Here is a 17,444-nt window from a genome sequence, read left to right on the forward strand (position 1 = left end):
TTAGCCACCTTAAGTTCAAGCTTTCTAGTCTAGCAGAGATCTAGACTCCAGAGCTGCTTCCTCCTGCCATGCAGTCATGAAATGATGGCACTTAGGTGTACTGTGGGAAGAACTTGGGCATTTAATACTAGAAGAGAAGAATTTACTTGCATAGCTTACACAAGATCATGCATGATTGCTAATAACAAAAGGATTTGAATTGGGATGTCTTGCAGGTTTGGTGTATACCACAACTCTGGCCTAAGATTTCAACCAGTTTGGGGCTGGAACTATGAAAACAGACAGCTCTACAGTAACCAGCCAAGGCTGGTAATCATGTGTCTTATCCATTTGTGGTGAACGGCCAGTGGCAAAAAGAAAAGGGGGGAGACAAAGACAGAAACGCTACAAGGAGGATGCCACTGACACTAACAGCATGGGTAATAGGAGTAGTATAAGTGACACAGGTGACGGTACGGGGTGCTCTGCCTGCTGCTCGCCCTCGCCTGACTGTGCACTGCTGCCAACGGTGCCAGAGTAAAATGTGAAGACTGCTCAGATGGCAGTGATGAGAGTGCTTGTGTGAAGAAGATGTGTGAAGAAGATGTGTGCTGAATCTGACTTTGTGTGCAACAGTGGTCAGTGTGTGCCAAACAGATGGCAGTGTGATGGGGATTTGGATTGTGAAGATGGGTCTGGCGAAAGTGCTGAGATGTGTCATATGAGAGCATGCCGGGTAAATGAAATCAGCTGTGGTCCTCAGTCGACCCAGTGTATCCCAGTGTCGTGGAAATGTGATGGTGAAAGAGACTGTGACAGTGGAGAAGATGAAGAGAATTATGGCAATGTGACTTGTAGTAGTGCAGCAGAGTTCACATGCAGTAGTGGACAATGTATTTCCAAAAGCTTTGTCTGCAATGGTCAAGGTGACTGCTCTGACCACTCGGATGAATCTTTGGAGCAGTATGGCTGCCAGCCTGCACCTCTGGTGAAGTGTTCTGTGAGTGAGGTGCAGTGCGGCTCAGGTGAATGTATCTACAAGAAGTGGTGATGTGACAGAGATCCTTATTGCAAGGATGGGAGTGATGAAATTAACTGCCCTTCCTGGACCAGTTCAGATGTGAAGATGGGAACTGTGTCCATGGGAGTAGGCAGTGCAGTGGTGTGAGAGACTGTCTGGATGGCACTGATGCAGCAAACTGTAACAATGTTATTCAGTGCTCTGGACCTGGCAAATTCAAGTGCAGAAGTGGAGAATGCATAGATATCAATAAAGTGTGTAACCAGCAGAGAGACTGCAAGGACTGGGGTGATGAGCCCCTGAAGGAATGCAACATAAATGAATGTGACTGTCGAGCTGGGAAACTGTGGAGATAGTGATGAATGCCAAAACCCTGGTATCTGTAGTCAAATCTGTATCAACCTGAAAGGTGGCTACAAATGTGAATGTAGCCATGGCTATCAGATGAATCCTGCTACAGGAACCTGGAAAGGGCCATACGGCAAAGCAAATTAGATAACTGTTATTTAACTTGTCAGAAAATAAAAAAGAAAGTGTTTCAACAAGCAGCCACGGGAGGGAAGAATCACTGAACCCTCGATGTGAGGGACTGTACCTTGTTTTACTGACTACTGAAACAGCTGTGAGAACCGCAGAAAGGGACCCATGCATCCAGAATAAAAGGACCAGTAACTACTGAAACTTGGAGGGCTGAGTCCGCTCCTGGGAAACTGAAACTCAAGCTAAGGAAGAACTAATATTCTGGCAACGAGGCTCTGCATGAATTAAGGATGCCAAATAAAGGGGACAAGCTTGAAGGGAGGAAAGGGAGAAGGCAAGACCGGGGCAGGACCCTCCACTGCGGTGTGTATGGTCTACCGAGGGAGGCAACCCCTATGGGTATTGACTGCTGAGTGAGAGGGCCTCGACCGGACTTCTCCCACACTAAGGTCAGGTTGTCCCGAGAAAATAACATAAGAACCTTTTTTTAACCTATATAAAATTGTGATTCGTTTTCAGACTCCCGGTGCACCCAGCGCTGTTTGCTTACCTCTATTCCTTTATATTCTTTTAATAAATCCTATTTTTTTATTTAATCCTAATTTGAATCCTGAGCCATTTATAACTATCTGTAATTATATAAATTATGCGTGATGGTAGTAAATGTTCATGTCAGTTCCTAATTGCAGATTGATTAATTGACTGTGGTGATTTGTATTACTTATATAGGAATATATGAAGATGATGATAAATAATGATTAGTATGCAACTTTTCATATGACACATAGCCAGAATTAGGGGAAACTTTCCTCTCATTGACACTTATGTTCAGTGTATCAAAGACATTTTGCATTATTCCATGCCCCAAACAGGGACACTTTGATTAAATTTAAAAAAAAGTATGGTGTGCTCTGCTTTGTGACTTGGATGAAAATTCAAGCAAATAAAAAACTCTTGAAAGATTTCCAGCCCTCAGGAATTTGCCTGTGGCTTTCTACTCACTTCAGTACTGATCTGGATGTCTCATTAACTCTGGTTTTATTATGAAAGTCTAAAGAAAGGGGGGTGCTGATTTACTTTTGAGGAGATAAACTCTCTTGCTGTAATAGTTCAGGTCACACTGATGTTCTGAGAATTGCTTAAAGTTCAGAGGGCTGATGGTGTAAGCCCAGATTTGCCAGTAAAAAGGAACAGCATTTGCTAAAGAACATCTACATTTCCAGAGAAATCCTGGGCAAATTAATGACTTGTTCAGATCTCTGGCCTTTGTGGAGATCCTGTATGGTCCTAACCCTTCTCAGTTCACTTCTTAAGCAGGAAGAAAACCAAAACAGAAATTGTATCTCACCAATACCATGCTTATTTTTCTCCAATGACAACACACCTGAAGTCTAGATCAGATGAAGACCTGAGTTTTGCAACTTAATCCCGTGACTGTTTGCAGTCCTGGTTCAGAGAGATTAGCCATTTCTTTACTGAAAAGTGTCTTTTTATGTAAGTATTTATGTATGTATGTATTTAAATCAAAATGGAAACAATTCAAAGTTCTCTGAATTTGCAGAGTCTGGTAAGGGGAACCCAGCCTAGCTTCCCACATATTCATCCATGGGATTCATTGGCTCACTGTTTTGCTGTCAAGACAATACCATGAAATCCTCCCAGTCACAGGTGCTGGTCCTTTTCCTCATCATGGCCTCATAATTTGGGTTTCTTTCTGAGAGAGCTGTTACCCTATTGACTATCTCAGACCACTCCTGTTCTGAGGTGTTGCTCCCATGGAATCCCCTCTGTGACTGGGAGAGCCTGGGCACCAGCCTTTGGGACTGGCTTTGGCTGGGATGTGAAGTGGTGAAGGCTGGATGTTGCAATACTCACCACAGCAGGACTCCTCCATTATGGAAGGCTCTTGCAAGACTTTCTGGAAATGGTACCCAAGTCCTACAAACCTCATTTGGCTGAAGGTACTCACAAGCTTGCAGTAAACAGGTCAGAAATACTCTGATGGGACAGTTACCCATTAGTCATATTGTATTCATTTAATAAAGACACCAAGTTAGGTCTGAAAACAGCTCATTAGGTCTATTTTTGGCAGACATTTTGGCTATATGGCCCCTCTAAGCCATATGTAGCTCTATACAATAAATTATATCTCTGTACAATAAGCCTTTAGGCCATGAAGCACTCTAAACATATTCAATACCTTTTGCTACAAGAACTGGATTTATTTATATGATTTGTCAGGAAATCCCAATTCCGTTCAGGCAAATGCTAGGAACATGAGCCTGGTAATTGCTGCCTGTGTCACTGAGTAGGGTCCTCTGCTGTAGCTGGCAACTGTACTGTACAGCCACTTTCAGCAGGTGACCATGTTCTTCCTTTATTAAGTTTTATGCTTTCAGGAGAAAGGCTCTAATATCCCAATTTAAGACAATAAATCCTGCAACATCAGTTTTAGTTTTAATAATCTAATGAAGAATGTTCAAAATGAGTGTTCCAGATGATCTAATCTCTCCCTTATATAAAGTAGTAGCACTATTTTTGTTGCTCTCCTGAAAATCTCTCTTACATTGTAAATCTCATTTGCATTTTTCATGACCATATCAGTCCCAAGATCTGCTAACATGCCCGAGTATATTTTCTCAGTCATTCCCATAAAACAGCAGTTTTTAAACTTGTCTCTCAGCACTGTTGCTCCATTTCTGTTAATCCAGTTCTCAAGGTAACCTGATTCCTCCTGCACAGTACGTCAGTTCTCCCCAAAACAATGTCTTTTGCACTTTCAGCAAGCACCATTTAAAAATATCTACTTTTTGTACCAAGGTCACTCAGACGTTTTGAATATGGCTACTGAAAAAAATGATCCTTGAGGAGCTCCACTAACAAACTGTTCCCAGTCCAGCACTTCTGTTACTAGAAGCTCTTCTTTTCCCCTTGGGTAAACCTTACAATTTATATTCTAATCCCCAGTTTCTTCAGTTTCACTAATCCAGATAATCCCTCTCTGAAGCAAGGATAAGTGACACCTATTCCATTTTCTTTTCTAAACTCAGCCTCTTATCAATGGGGTATGCTAAACACAAGTGACACTGTATCTTTGGAAAAGTCAAGCTATATTTAAGATGATAGCCCTGAGTTTTTCCAAATTTTGTTCTGATTTTGTCACCTCACTCAGATCAAAGCATTTTTTAAACTGTAGGATTAATGGTCCATAGTTATTTTTCTGCCACTTGGTATCTGCGTGGAGATTGTCCAGTGCCTTCACCATGTTATGATCTTCATTATTTTCTTACATCTCAGGGGTGGTAATTTCCATTCTTCTGCTTTCTTCTGCAGTATCCTTCCTGCCTACACTGATACAATCCCTCCCTGAACTGTGAAGCTGGATACATGGTTGAATGTTGAGAAGGAAAATCAGCTTTTGTCAGATAGTCATCTGGTAAGTAGCTTTTCTTTAAAAATGCCTCCACTACCCTGTGTCTTCCAGGAACCCATGTACACTGACTTGCAATGGTCTTTTCCAGTTCTGAGCCAAAGTGGGTGTTTGTCCTCGTATCCACAGGATGAGCAAGGACAAACACATTTGGTTATGGCCCATTCAGGGAGCCTTCTCTGAGTTATTACTATTATCAGCTGGGAGACCTCAGCTCTTGGGAGAAAAAAAAAGATAATTCCCTTTCTATGGTCCTCTCCCAAGAGGAGACTCTGGTCTGTGAAGGTTAAGAGACAGATGCCACCCCAAGAGAGAGCAAGGACAGGTGCTCTCCTTCAGCATGGATCCTCTCTCCCTCAAATCCCTGGCAGAGGCTGGGCAGGGCAGAGCAGAGGTATTGTAGCAGATGGCACTATCATGCTTTCCTCCAAAAGCAGAAATTCTCTTTGTTTGCTATTTGCCATTTTCCTGTTATGACAGTGAAGGCCTTTTTTTTTTTTTTTTTTTCCCCAGATGTGTGCATCTCACTGGGACCATTCACTGCAAGCTGAAACCTTCATTCTCTTGCCTAGGTGTATGCAACCTTGGCTAAATTACTTACCCATCAATGCCTTGGCTTCCTTACTAGAAAAATTAGTACAAAGCCAGTTATGCATTGATGTCTATTCAGCTAATGCTTATAAAGAGCCACAGGACCCAGGCATGGAACATGCAGTAGAAATATCTACCATATTGCTGTTGCTAATGTGGTCACTTACATTTCTGTGCATAAATAAATCTTGAAGGGATAACTAGGGAAAACACAAATGCTGGAAACGTCTCATTCATGTACAGTGATCTGAATTTCTAAGCTCTAGCGTAAGTGGAGTTGCTCAGTTTTATTTTCACTTAGGCCTTTAGGCTTAAGGCTTTATTTTCAGGCTTGACTGTGCGCCCTTTGGGACAGAGACCATCTTGTTCCATGATTTTGCCCTGCTGACTGTGGCTGCCTGTCCCAGACATTGCTGCTAGTGAATGGGACACCATTCCATCCATTCACCTCTTCTTTTATACACGCATGTGCAACATAGTGAACCAAGCTAAAAAACAAAACAAAACAAAACAAAACAAAACAAATTTCCCATTAGCTTTGAGCTTCCTCAGCTCAGGACCTGCCAACAGACTTGCCGCAATTGACTCCTGTTACAAGTTTAAGAGGAATTTACCCTCCTTTTTTGACAAACCTCTAATGTTTTCCATGAACAGGGTGGAAAATGCTACCTGGCAGCTCAGTAACCATTTCCATAACCAGTGGTTTAAATCATTATAATTGTTTTTACAAAACTAATCTGTGTGGGCAAACAACTAGATGAATTATGCTGGTGCCTTTTAAAAATGCAACAGATCTGTAGCTGATGCCTTAGTATCAGTTAATTCTCATAAAAGGTGTGTACAGTGAACTGCAGGCCTGTGAGAGCTGGGCAGAGGCAGTATCCCTATGACTGATGTGCAACACTCAGGGGTCAGCGCATTACAAAATGATTCTCTTCAATTATTTGCATCCATCTATTGTATGGTGGGCTCGGGCCTGCTGCAAGGAGCTTCTGCCATCTTTACGCTGCTCTGCAGGCTTTTTCTGTCTCCCTAGGAATGGCATTCGCTTAAATAAAAACTGCAGTCCTTTCCTACTTTCTGTGCTTGACAAAAACATTTGGGAAGAGGGTGGGTGGTACCAGTGCAGCTGCTCAGCACTGGGGGAGCCCTGTGCTCCCCAGCATCCTAAACGGTGCCTGTGAGCCCTGCGAGTCTGTCCTGGATGAGCCCCTGGAGAGGGGATCCCATGGTGCGCTATAAAGATGAGGCTGGGAAGAAAGATGCCAATTTCATAACCGATGATCGCTCTCTCTCTCCCCCCACCTCCAAACCTTCAGCAAAAAATCCAACTTTTTTTTTTACTTTTTTTTTTTTTTCTGATGGCAACATAGTATCAGGCATGCCATATATCAGACATGATGTATAGCCTTACAAGCTGACTGTCGTCAATTTATGGTCTTTTGTCTGGGTTTGCCTACTTGTTTAATTACATGAAGTGCCTGTTGTCTGCTGACATTCATACTAGCGGCTGCTGGAATTCATGGATGATGCTGTTTACATTAGCCATCAAGATGATATTCAAACACATTAGCATGACCATAGTGTAAAATATATGGTAGGTGGAGTTGCTATTGTGGTACTTTGGTACATCTACATGAGCTAAATTAGCCAGAAGAATATTTGCTAGAATAAAGTGTTTCTTTACATGTTTTCAATACTTTCCTGTAACACCCCTCCTTCCATTTCTTTTTTACATTGATGAAATTTAAATTAATGACCATAGCAATTTCATTTTTGATGCAAATTGCAATTAATAGAGAGGACAGTAGAAAAGAGTCCTGATATTTTATAAGTATAGATTACTCTAAGGCTACATAATAAAATGAATACAGCATGCATAAAGGTCATTATAGCTGTAATAATGCTGTCCCAAAGTACCCATTTCATTCTGGACTACTGACACTCTTTGCCAAGCCTAAATAAAAAGCAATGAAGTTACATCTCAAACCTCTGTTATTGTGACATAAAAATGAACCCAAAAATCTGGGAACCATTTTTGTGAGCAATGTTCAGAAAGCTGTTAGACTTCACTTTGTCTACTGAAAGATGAAAATTTAAACATGGAAAGAGGCAGAAATTTTGAAGGAGAGAAACTGGTAATTATCATATAAATGTCACTGATTTTTTTAACAAACCTTAAGCAGTCATAGGAGGAGCCCTTAACTGGAATCAGTGTCTTGTATTACCTAAAGTAACAAAAATAGACTGGACTAGGAGATATATTTCATGTTTCTGCTTTTTTTAATCTACACATGGTGCTTATGAAATTGTATCAGCTGAGTGGACATCTTATCTGATGAAAAGCTGAATAAAGTGTCATCTCTTAGGCTTACTCAAATGAGCATATTTCCCTTTTTTGTGTATATGAAACAGAATAAAATTTCTCTGTTTTGCCTTTGGGTCTTTGAATACTCTTTTAAAATGAAAGGTAGGCAACTGAAATGAAAATTGAAAAAAAATCATTTTGAACCCTTTAACTCCACCTGAAAAAAGAAACTTTTTTTTGTTTGTTTGTGTCTTGGTTTCAGTTAGAACAGAATTAATTTTCTTCCTAGTAGCTGGTGCAATGCTGTGTTTTGGCTTAGGATGAGAAGAGTGCTGATAACACCCCGATGTTTTAATTGTTGCAGAGCAGTGCTGTTGTTTATCCTCTCCGGGCCCTGGTTTCAGATCATTATGGTACTGAGTGTTGTAGCAATGGCTTATGAGACGATGAGATATCTGGTCATGACTCTAACTTGGTATTTGTACTCAGTAGCATCGTGGACTCTGTACTTTGGAAACTGTATCTTGGAAACTATTAGCAATTATACCTATTGTTTTTTTCCATTAGGGAGTCAATCTGTGGAGGGGAAAGTGGAAGATATTTTTTCTTACTTGATTACTCTCCCTTTCTCCTTCACCACCCCTGTATCCTCCTGGATCACTCTCCCTTCCTCCTTCAACACCCTCTTATCCTCCGAGCTTGTTACAATAGCTCTCCAAGATACTGCTGCTCAGGTAGAGAATCTGGCTGTGAAAGTACGCCACGTAGATGCTCATGTGCCCAAGAATCGGGCTACTGAAGAACATCAAAACAACCAGCAGGTGGATCAGGCTGCTAAGATTGAAGTAGCTCAGGTGGACCTGGATTGGCAGCATAAAGGTGAATTATTTATAGCCCGATGGGCCCATGACACCTCAGGCCATCAAGGTATAGATGCAACATACAGATGGGCTCGTGATCGAGGGGTGGACCTGACCATGGATGCTATAGCACAGGTGATTCATGACTGTGAAACGTGCTGCAATCAAGCAAGCCAAACGGTCAAAGCCTCTTTGGTATGGAGGACGATGGCTGAAATATAAATATGGAGAGGCCTGGCAGATCGATTATATCACACTCCCTCAAACTCGCAATGGCAAGCGCCACGTACTTACAATGGTGGAAGCAACCACCGGATGGCTGGAAACATATCCTGTGCCTCATGCCACAGCCCGAAACACTATCCTGGGCCTTGAAAAGCAAGTCCTATGGCAACATGGCACCCCAGAAAGAATAGAGTCAGACAATGGAACTCATTTCCGAAACAACCTTATAGACACTTGGGCCAAAGAACATGGTATTGAGTGGTTGTATCACATCCCCTATCATGCACCAGCCTCCGGGAAAGTTGAACGATACAACGCACTGTTAAAGACTACACTGAAAGCAATGGGCGCTGGGACATTCAAAAATTGGGATACGCATTTGGCAAAGGCCACCTGGTTAGTCAATACTAGGGGATCTGCCAACCGAGCTGGACCTGCCCAATCAAGCCTGTTACGTACTGTAGAAGGGGATAAAGTTCCTGTAGTGCATGTAAGAAATATGCTGGGTAAAAGTCTGGGCTACTCCTGCCTCAGGAAAAGGCAAACCCATTCGTGGAAATGCTTTTGCTCAGGGACCTGGATACACTTGGTGGGTGATGCAAAAGAACGGAGAGGTCCGTTGTGTACCTCAAGGAGATTTAATACTGGGTGAGAATAGCCCATGAACTGAATTGTACCATGTTAATTACTATATAATACTGTATGTTATCACTACCATGACTACTATAGGTGACTAATTAGAAAGTATGGGAAAGAGTGTAACCTTAGCACGACATAAATGGTATGGAATAAGGGGTGGATATATGTCCTGGTTTCAGTTAGGACAGAGTTGATTTTCTTCCTAGTAGCTGGTGCAATGCTGTGTTTTGGCTTAGGATGAGAAGAGTGCTGATAACACCCCGATGTTTTAATTGTTGCAGAGCAGTGCTTATACCAAGCCAAGGACGTCTCAGCCTTTTGCTCTGTCCTGCCAACAGGCAGGCTGGGGGTGCAGCAAGAGCTGGGAGGGGACATACCCAGAGCAGCTGACCCAAACTAGCCAAAGGGGTATTCCATACCATCTGACGTCATGCTAAATAATATATGGGGTGGCTAGCCGGGGTGGGGAGGAGGGCCAGACTGCTTGGGGTTAGGCTGGGCATCGGTCAGCGGGTGGTGAGCAATTGCATTGTGCATCACTTGTTTGTACATACTATTATTACTTATTTATTATCACCATTGTATTATTATTATTATTGTTATTATTATTTTTGTTATTATTATTTTCCTGTCTTATTAAACTGTCTTTATCTCAACTCACGGGCTTCACTTTCCATTTCTCTCCCCCGTCCCAGAGAGGGAGGGGGAGGGGGAGCGAACGGCTGCGTGGTGTTTAGCTGCCGGCCGGGTTAAACCACGACAGTTTGTTTGTTTGGTTTGTTTTGTTTTGTTTCCTGAAATTTTGGGCTAGGTCTTGTGTTTGAAACAGTCACTCAAATCCACCATGAGTGTTCCAGTAGCACTGGTTGCTTTCCAGTGCTGCTATTTTGGTATCAGATCTTAAAAGAAACATTTCCTGCTCCACCTGGGACCTAAATTGCCCCATCTCACTTCTACTTGAGAGCTCCTGTTCCCTCTCATCTTTCATGTCCTCCCTTGTTTCCATGTGCTGCACCTATCCAGACCTCTCAGTTTGACAGAAGGTGGTAGCCTTTATTGACCATCCTCATGGTAGCACTTGGTGACTTTCTGGCAAGGGCAAAATGTGCCCCTCCACTCTGGACATTCCTATATTACCACACTAGTGCAGTTAAAAACCCTGTTTCTATTAGCCTGTAATAGGACTTAGGCCCTTAAATCACTTAATCCTAGAAGGATTTAGGAGTAACTCTGCTGAACATTGCAAAACTCAAGTGATTTTCACTTTTGAAAGTCACATAGGTACTTATGGGTTTATCTTATGGAAGATGAATGGGATGCAAATCCCAACAGCCTCTCTCATCCTCAAGAGTGGGGCTTGGTTCACCCCTTGCAATGATAAACAAAGTGATGCCCAAATGTCTTAAACTGTCAAAAAAATCCCACCTTACATTCTATTACATAGCCACAAACGCTCGTTTCCCATTTTAATCTCTGTCCTGAGGATGAGCAGGCATAAGGCATATAATTTCAATTAATCTGAGATCTGCCAGTATAAGAAGCTATAAAAGAGATTATTATTATTTATTTCTCCAGGCATTTTAGTCATATGCCATTAGAGATATATAGTTAAATGTACTTCCTATGTCAATGGTAGTACTGTGTGAAATAGCAAACATTAAAAACCCATAGGAGAGGTTATTTTGTTAATATCTGATGGAGGTCTAAATAAAATGCTCTGCTAGTGTTTCATCTGCATGCTGGAGGGCAGTTTATGGGTACACAGCTAGGCTGTCTTCCATAACGTGGAGCACGATTGTGTATCTGAGACCACACACAACTCTGTCCATCAATGTATTTGGCACCTATGGAACCTGTTACCACACCACGGCCAGCCTGACTGCTGGAACAGGTGAATTTTTTTTTGTTGTTTTTTAAACTTTCAAATACTATAGCAGGTTAGACTGGAGCTTTTTAGGTCAGGGGAGCAAAGGTTCTTCCTCTAATTTTGTAGAAAATTAGGTAAGTGAAAAGAAGCAGATGTCTGCAGCTTTCCCCCTGCAATTCTATGTCCAAGAACTGATGGTATTTTACAGGCTCATGCTCCTTTCTCTGCTTTAGGCTTGCTCTCCATTTTGTGAGCTGTAGGTACCCTGCCTCCATGAAGGTGTGGGCAGCCATATTACATCTCTCCTGGGTATTTCTGGGTATTTAATTTAGGTACTGAGCATTTATTGTGGGTCTGAGAAAGTAATTGCTGATCTGGGCTGCTGGAGGTGGTAAGATTTTCTTTTTCTTTTTTTTTTTTTTTTTTCTCTGTACCTGAACGAAATGCCTATAAATGCAGATAATGTTTCTTACAAATGAGATAAAAAGTGGGCACCTGGGGACTTCACCAGCAGTCCTTGAGACCTCGGCTGAGGCAGGGATATGTCTCTGTAAGACTCCCAGTGGGAAGAGGATGGGCTGGCAGAGCAGGGGCATGGCGCTGTGCTCCCCCCAGTGCCCCCTGCATGTTGAGGATGGTTTGCTCCCATCCAATGAGGTGATGGCTGGGCATGGGGAGCATCCCCTCCCCAAATTCCCCTGCTGCTCAGATCTGCTCCAACGTCCAGCATCTCCTGCTCTCCCTCCCATCCCACCGTGCCCCAGGGTGGGTCCCCAAAACCACCCTGTCCCCCTCGCCCCGTGTTCTCACCAGGAAAGGCAGCACAACGCCGGGCCCTTGCCATTAAGCATCTTCCATCTCCTTTCTTTTGTTAAAGCTAAATGGAACAATGTAATTAGCTTGTTACAATTAAAGTGACTCGACTGGATAGATTGTAATCACCCAGACTGAAGTTAGGCATCCCTGCAGGTCCTGGACAGAGCAACTGAGCTGCCTCATTTGCATAATTACAATATACAAATTATAATAGATTTTGTACTCAGTTTCCAGCTGCTGTAAATTCGAGAAACTATGAAATTAGAATAACTGAGATGGAATCCGCCTTGAGGTAATGAGGACGACAAGTTCTGACAGTAGGGGTGTTTATAACACCAGTTTCTCACTGCAAAATAAATAAGTACAAAAAAGATTAGACAGTGATATTAGTTAATAGTTCCACAGCAGTGGAGAGAGGAGATAGACTGGTGATTACCTCTGTCAATTTATGCTGCCTTTTCGACAAACTCTCTCCTAAACTTAGGGGACATCTTTCATCTGATTATGAAAAATTGAGAATGAATTAAATTGCATAAAAAAGGATTGTCACGGATAGACAAACTAAAGCAAAAGAAATGAAATTAGTCCTGCCATTTTAGCTGACTGCAGGAGGAGGAGGGAAAGGGAAGGGGAGAAGGCTGGGAGAGAGGTTTTAATGATCTGGGAAGGAGGAAATAAAGAGACTGAGGTGTCCTGAATTGAGGATAATTTCACAAAAAATAGGAAGTTGTCGTGGTTCCGCTCGAGTGGGCAGCCGAGCTCCACCACAGCCGCTCTCTCACTCCCCCTCCTCAAAGAGGAATGGGGAGAAAATATGTGAAAGGGGCTCAAGGATTGAGATAAGGACGAGAAAATCACGCAATAATTAGTGTAACGGGCAAACCAGACTCAGCATAAGAAGACAGATAGTAAGATTTATTGCTCATTACTAACAAGCTAGAGAAGTGAGAAACAAAGGAAAGAAACCAAAAGCACCTTCCCCCCCATCCACCCTCTTCCACCTCCTCCCCCCGAGCGGCGCAGGGGAACGGGGGAATGGGGGTTATGGTCAGTCTACAGCACTTCTTCTCTGCCGCTCCTTCTCGGTCACTCTCGTCCCCTGTGCTGTGGGGTCCCACCCACGGGATGCAGTCCTTGACGAACTGATCCGGCGTGGGCTTCCCACAGGCAGCAGCTCTTCCAGAACTGCTCCAGATATGGGTCCGTACCACGGGGTCCATCCCTCAGGAGAAAACTGCTCCAACCTGGCTCCCCTACGGGCAGCAGCTCCTGCCAGATCACCTGCTCCTGCGTGGTCTCCTCTCCACGGGCTACAGGTCCGGCCCGGAATCTGCTCCGGCAGGGGTCTTCCACAGGCGGCAGCCTCCGTCGGTGCAGGGCCACCTGCTCCACCGTGGTCTCCTCCACGGGCTGCAGCGTGAAACCCTGCTCCACCGTGGTACTCCATGGGCTGCAGGGGGACATCCTGCTTCACCATGGTCCTCACCACAGGCCGCAGGGGACTTCTGCTCCGGCGCCTGGAGCACCTCTCCCCCTCCTTCTACACTGACCTTGGCACCTGCAAGGCTGTTTCTCACTCCCTTGACTCTCCCGGCTGCTGTGTGGCGCAGCGTTTTTTTCCCTGTCTTAAATATGCTCTCACAGAGGCGCAAAACAACATCGCTTATTGGCTCAGATCTGGAAAACAACGGGGCCCTTCCCAAACATGGGGCGGCTTCTAGATCTTTCTCACAGAAACCACCCCTATGGCCCCCTGCTACCAAACCTTGCCACGTAAACCCACTACAGAAGTCCTCCAGGACACAGGTAAAAATGAGAGAAAAAAATAATTGGGAGTCAGATAATATCCTGGCAAGGTCAACTCCAGGTTGTGTGTGGGAACAAGGTGTTGTTTTTCCACGACTAATATTCTTTCCTTTCCTTTCCTTTCCTTTCCTTTCCTTTCCTTTCCTTTCCTTTCCTTTCCTTTCCTTTCCTTTCCTTTCCTTTCCTTTCCTTTCCTTTCCTTTCCTTTCCTTTCCTTTCCTTTCCTTTCCATTGCCTGGCACTTCTTCCACCTCTCTTTGAGCATACAAACCTCAGAAATCACATCTGGTTTATGAACATACACACAAACATAAACTTGTTCACAACTATTTTGCAATGCCAGGTTAAAAAGAGGAGTTTCTGTTCATGTTGACTTTTACTCTTGTCTGTAAGAATTCATTAACAATTGCACATGGTTACTAATTATCTTCTGCAACACTCCTCTATCTGGATTCAGGAGCATAAGGAAAGCTATACCTGGTGAGACTGAAGCAGAGAGCAGCGGATACCCCTGGAAAGGTATGAACAGGGAGAACAGAGGGTTGGAGGGTGGGCAGGATTTTCCCACCTCCAACTCCTGTGAACTGGCCCTTGGATGTGCCAATTTTACTCTTTTCCCCTTTTTGCTCTGATGGGAACCATGGTGGCCAGCTCAGGTGGAAAACTCCATCAGCCAGCCGGGTTTTCCTAGGGTTAAAAAATTGAAATTTCCTTGCTGTAGGAGGAAGGTACAGAGGAGAGGGAGGAAGGGGTGGCAGAGGTGTACCTGGAAAGCAAAGGGAGCAGAGGTGCAGGGAGTGGGGGGCTGCATGGACCCCAGGGGTACCTACCACCACCCACCCATAGCAGCAGGAGCCCTTTCACACACTGCCTAGGCATATTTTTGCAGCAACTGCATGTTCCCTTCTGCTCACCTGTAGCCTCAGGTCAAAACAGGCCAGTGCTCCATATTTATCCTTTGAAATGTCACCCAGATGAATCCTATGCTCCACAACAAGGTACTGCTGGTTTTCAGGCTATGGCTTCCTTTTCTCTCTCCCTTCTTTTTCTAGCCTCCAGTGTATTTTCAGTTCAGGTACAGCTGTTGTAGCAGGAAGAACAGCCGAAGTCATGACACACACCAATATGGTCAGATCATGCTCCTTTTATTACCCGAATAGCCTGATTCTTATAGCAATCTAGCAGGGGCGGATAGCATCTCACACAAGATTATTGGTCAAAAGCACTCAGACAAACAACTGCAAGAAAACAACCCCCTTGTGGTAGCAGTCACGTAGACCTTGTCCTTGAAGAAATGCTGGCTGCTTGCAACAATATTTTTAATTCCTCAATCGGGCGATAAGGGAACATCATTATGGCAATTCCTCATAGTTGTCCTGGAAGCTTGGTTTGCTCAGCTGAAGCAAATCATGGCCTCCTTGCTGTTTCAAAAATCCCTCTACAATTCCCCCTTTTTCTTTTTGAGCAATCCAAGCCTCATGTAACAGTTTTGCAAGTAACTTTTTAACCACATTTATCACAACACAACATGCAATGATGATTAACACCACAATAAGCAGAAGCCTTAATCCCTCTTTGATTAACCCCAGTAACCATCTAGGCATCGTCCCAAACAAATCAGTGAGCCATTGATCGAAAGGACTAATATTGTGTTGAATCTTTCCCAGGTGCTCCTTCAGGAAAGTAATGGATTTGTGAATTGACTCACTGTGATCAGAGAGGTTCATACAGCACATTCCCTCAAAGTCCTCACACCCATGTCACCCACAGATTTTATCGTGGCTCAATCTTGGTCACAAGTGCAAGCCCTGCTGGCAGTATTAGAATCACCATCAGCAACTTCCCTGTCCCTTGAGACATCTTGGGCAGCCTCCACAACTCGGCTTGGCACCCAAACTGGTCCTGCTCAGCATACTGCGAGTCTGATACAATATTGCATCCTGCGTCTCTTTGCGTCCCGCATCTCTCCGCGTCTCTCCACGTCCCGCGTCTCTCTGTGTCTCTGTTCCACGTCCCATGTCTCTCCGCATCTCGGTTCCACGTCTCACTGTGTCCCTGTTCCACGTCTCACTGCATCCCGCATCTCACCGTGTCTCTGTCCCGTGTCTCACTGCATCTCTCCTTTTTTTTTTTTTTTTGTCCATTATAATTGGCATCAATTATCCTCAGCAAAACAAACAATCTGGTCAAAGTTGTACTTGATCATCCTAGCAGCAATACACTACAGTCATTCCCAATTGGTCCTTTGACATTCAATGGAATTTTATGAATGTGAATACCCCACAAAGTGGCGTCTGTTACTATGGAGACATCCACTCCAGCACTCCCTCTGGTTCTTGCTGAGAGGGTGTCCACAGTGGTAACCATGGCAGCGAGCTGCAGCACAGAATCCTGCTCCACCGTGGTACTCCATGGGCTGCAGGGGGACAGTGTGCTTCACCATGGTCCTCACCACAGGCTGCAGGGGACTTCTGCTCCAGCTCAAACAACGTCGCTTATTGGTTCAGCTCTGGTCCATACCGGAACCCTTACCTCACATAGGGCAGCTTCTAGATTCTTCTCATAGAAGACACCCCTATGGCCCCCTGCTACCAAAAGCTTGCCAATGTAAACCCACTACATTCCACCCCTCGCCTTTCTGAAAAGCATATTTAAGAATAATCACAATATACTCTTTACAATTATCACAATCTTCACAAACTTCACTTCTATTAAAAAAGAAAAGGAATTCCCCACGTGGTGGTTTTACTCAGGTGGGCAGCCGAGCTCCACCACAACCGCTCTCTCACTCCCCCTCTCCTCAAAGAGGAAGGGGGAGAAAATACAACACAGAGAACTTGAGGTTTGAGATGAGAAAGGTTTAATTAAAGGGAAAGGGAATGAGGAGAAAAAATAAACAAAAGAAACAATAAGTCTGCGCGGAAGCACAGAGAGAGGGAAAAATTATTCTCTACTTCCCATCAACGAGCGATGTTCGGCCACGTCCTGGGAAGCAGGGCCTCAAAATGCGTAGTGGTTGTTCAGGAGGAACAGTCCCCTCCCCCATGAGAGCCCCCCCCTTTTTATTGCTGAGTGTGACATCATGTGTTATGGAATATCCCTTTGGTTGGTTTAGGTCAGCTGCCCCGGCAATGTCCCCTCCCCATCACTTGCCCACCCTCAGCCTGCTGGCTCTTGGGGGCTTGGAAGGAGTTCTGATGCTGTGCCAGCACTACGCAGCAATAGACACAACACTGGAGTGATATCAGTGCTGTTCCAGCTATGAGTGCAGAGCACAGCACTGTGTGGGCTGCTGCAGGGAAAAGGTGACTCCAGCTCAGACAGACCCAACACACCACACCACAATAAACGTAATGATTCAAAGATCGAAGCCGAAATTCCTTTAAGTGGTATATTCTTTATTGCAGCGCTGGATGCACGGG

The sequence above is a fragment of the Anas acuta genome, chromosome W (genome assembly GCF_963932015.1).
Source record: "Anas acuta chromosome W, bAnaAcu1.1, whole genome shotgun sequence".
NCBI classification, from domain to species: domain Eukaryota; kingdom Metazoa; phylum Chordata; class Aves; order Anseriformes; family Anatidae; genus Anas; species Anas acuta.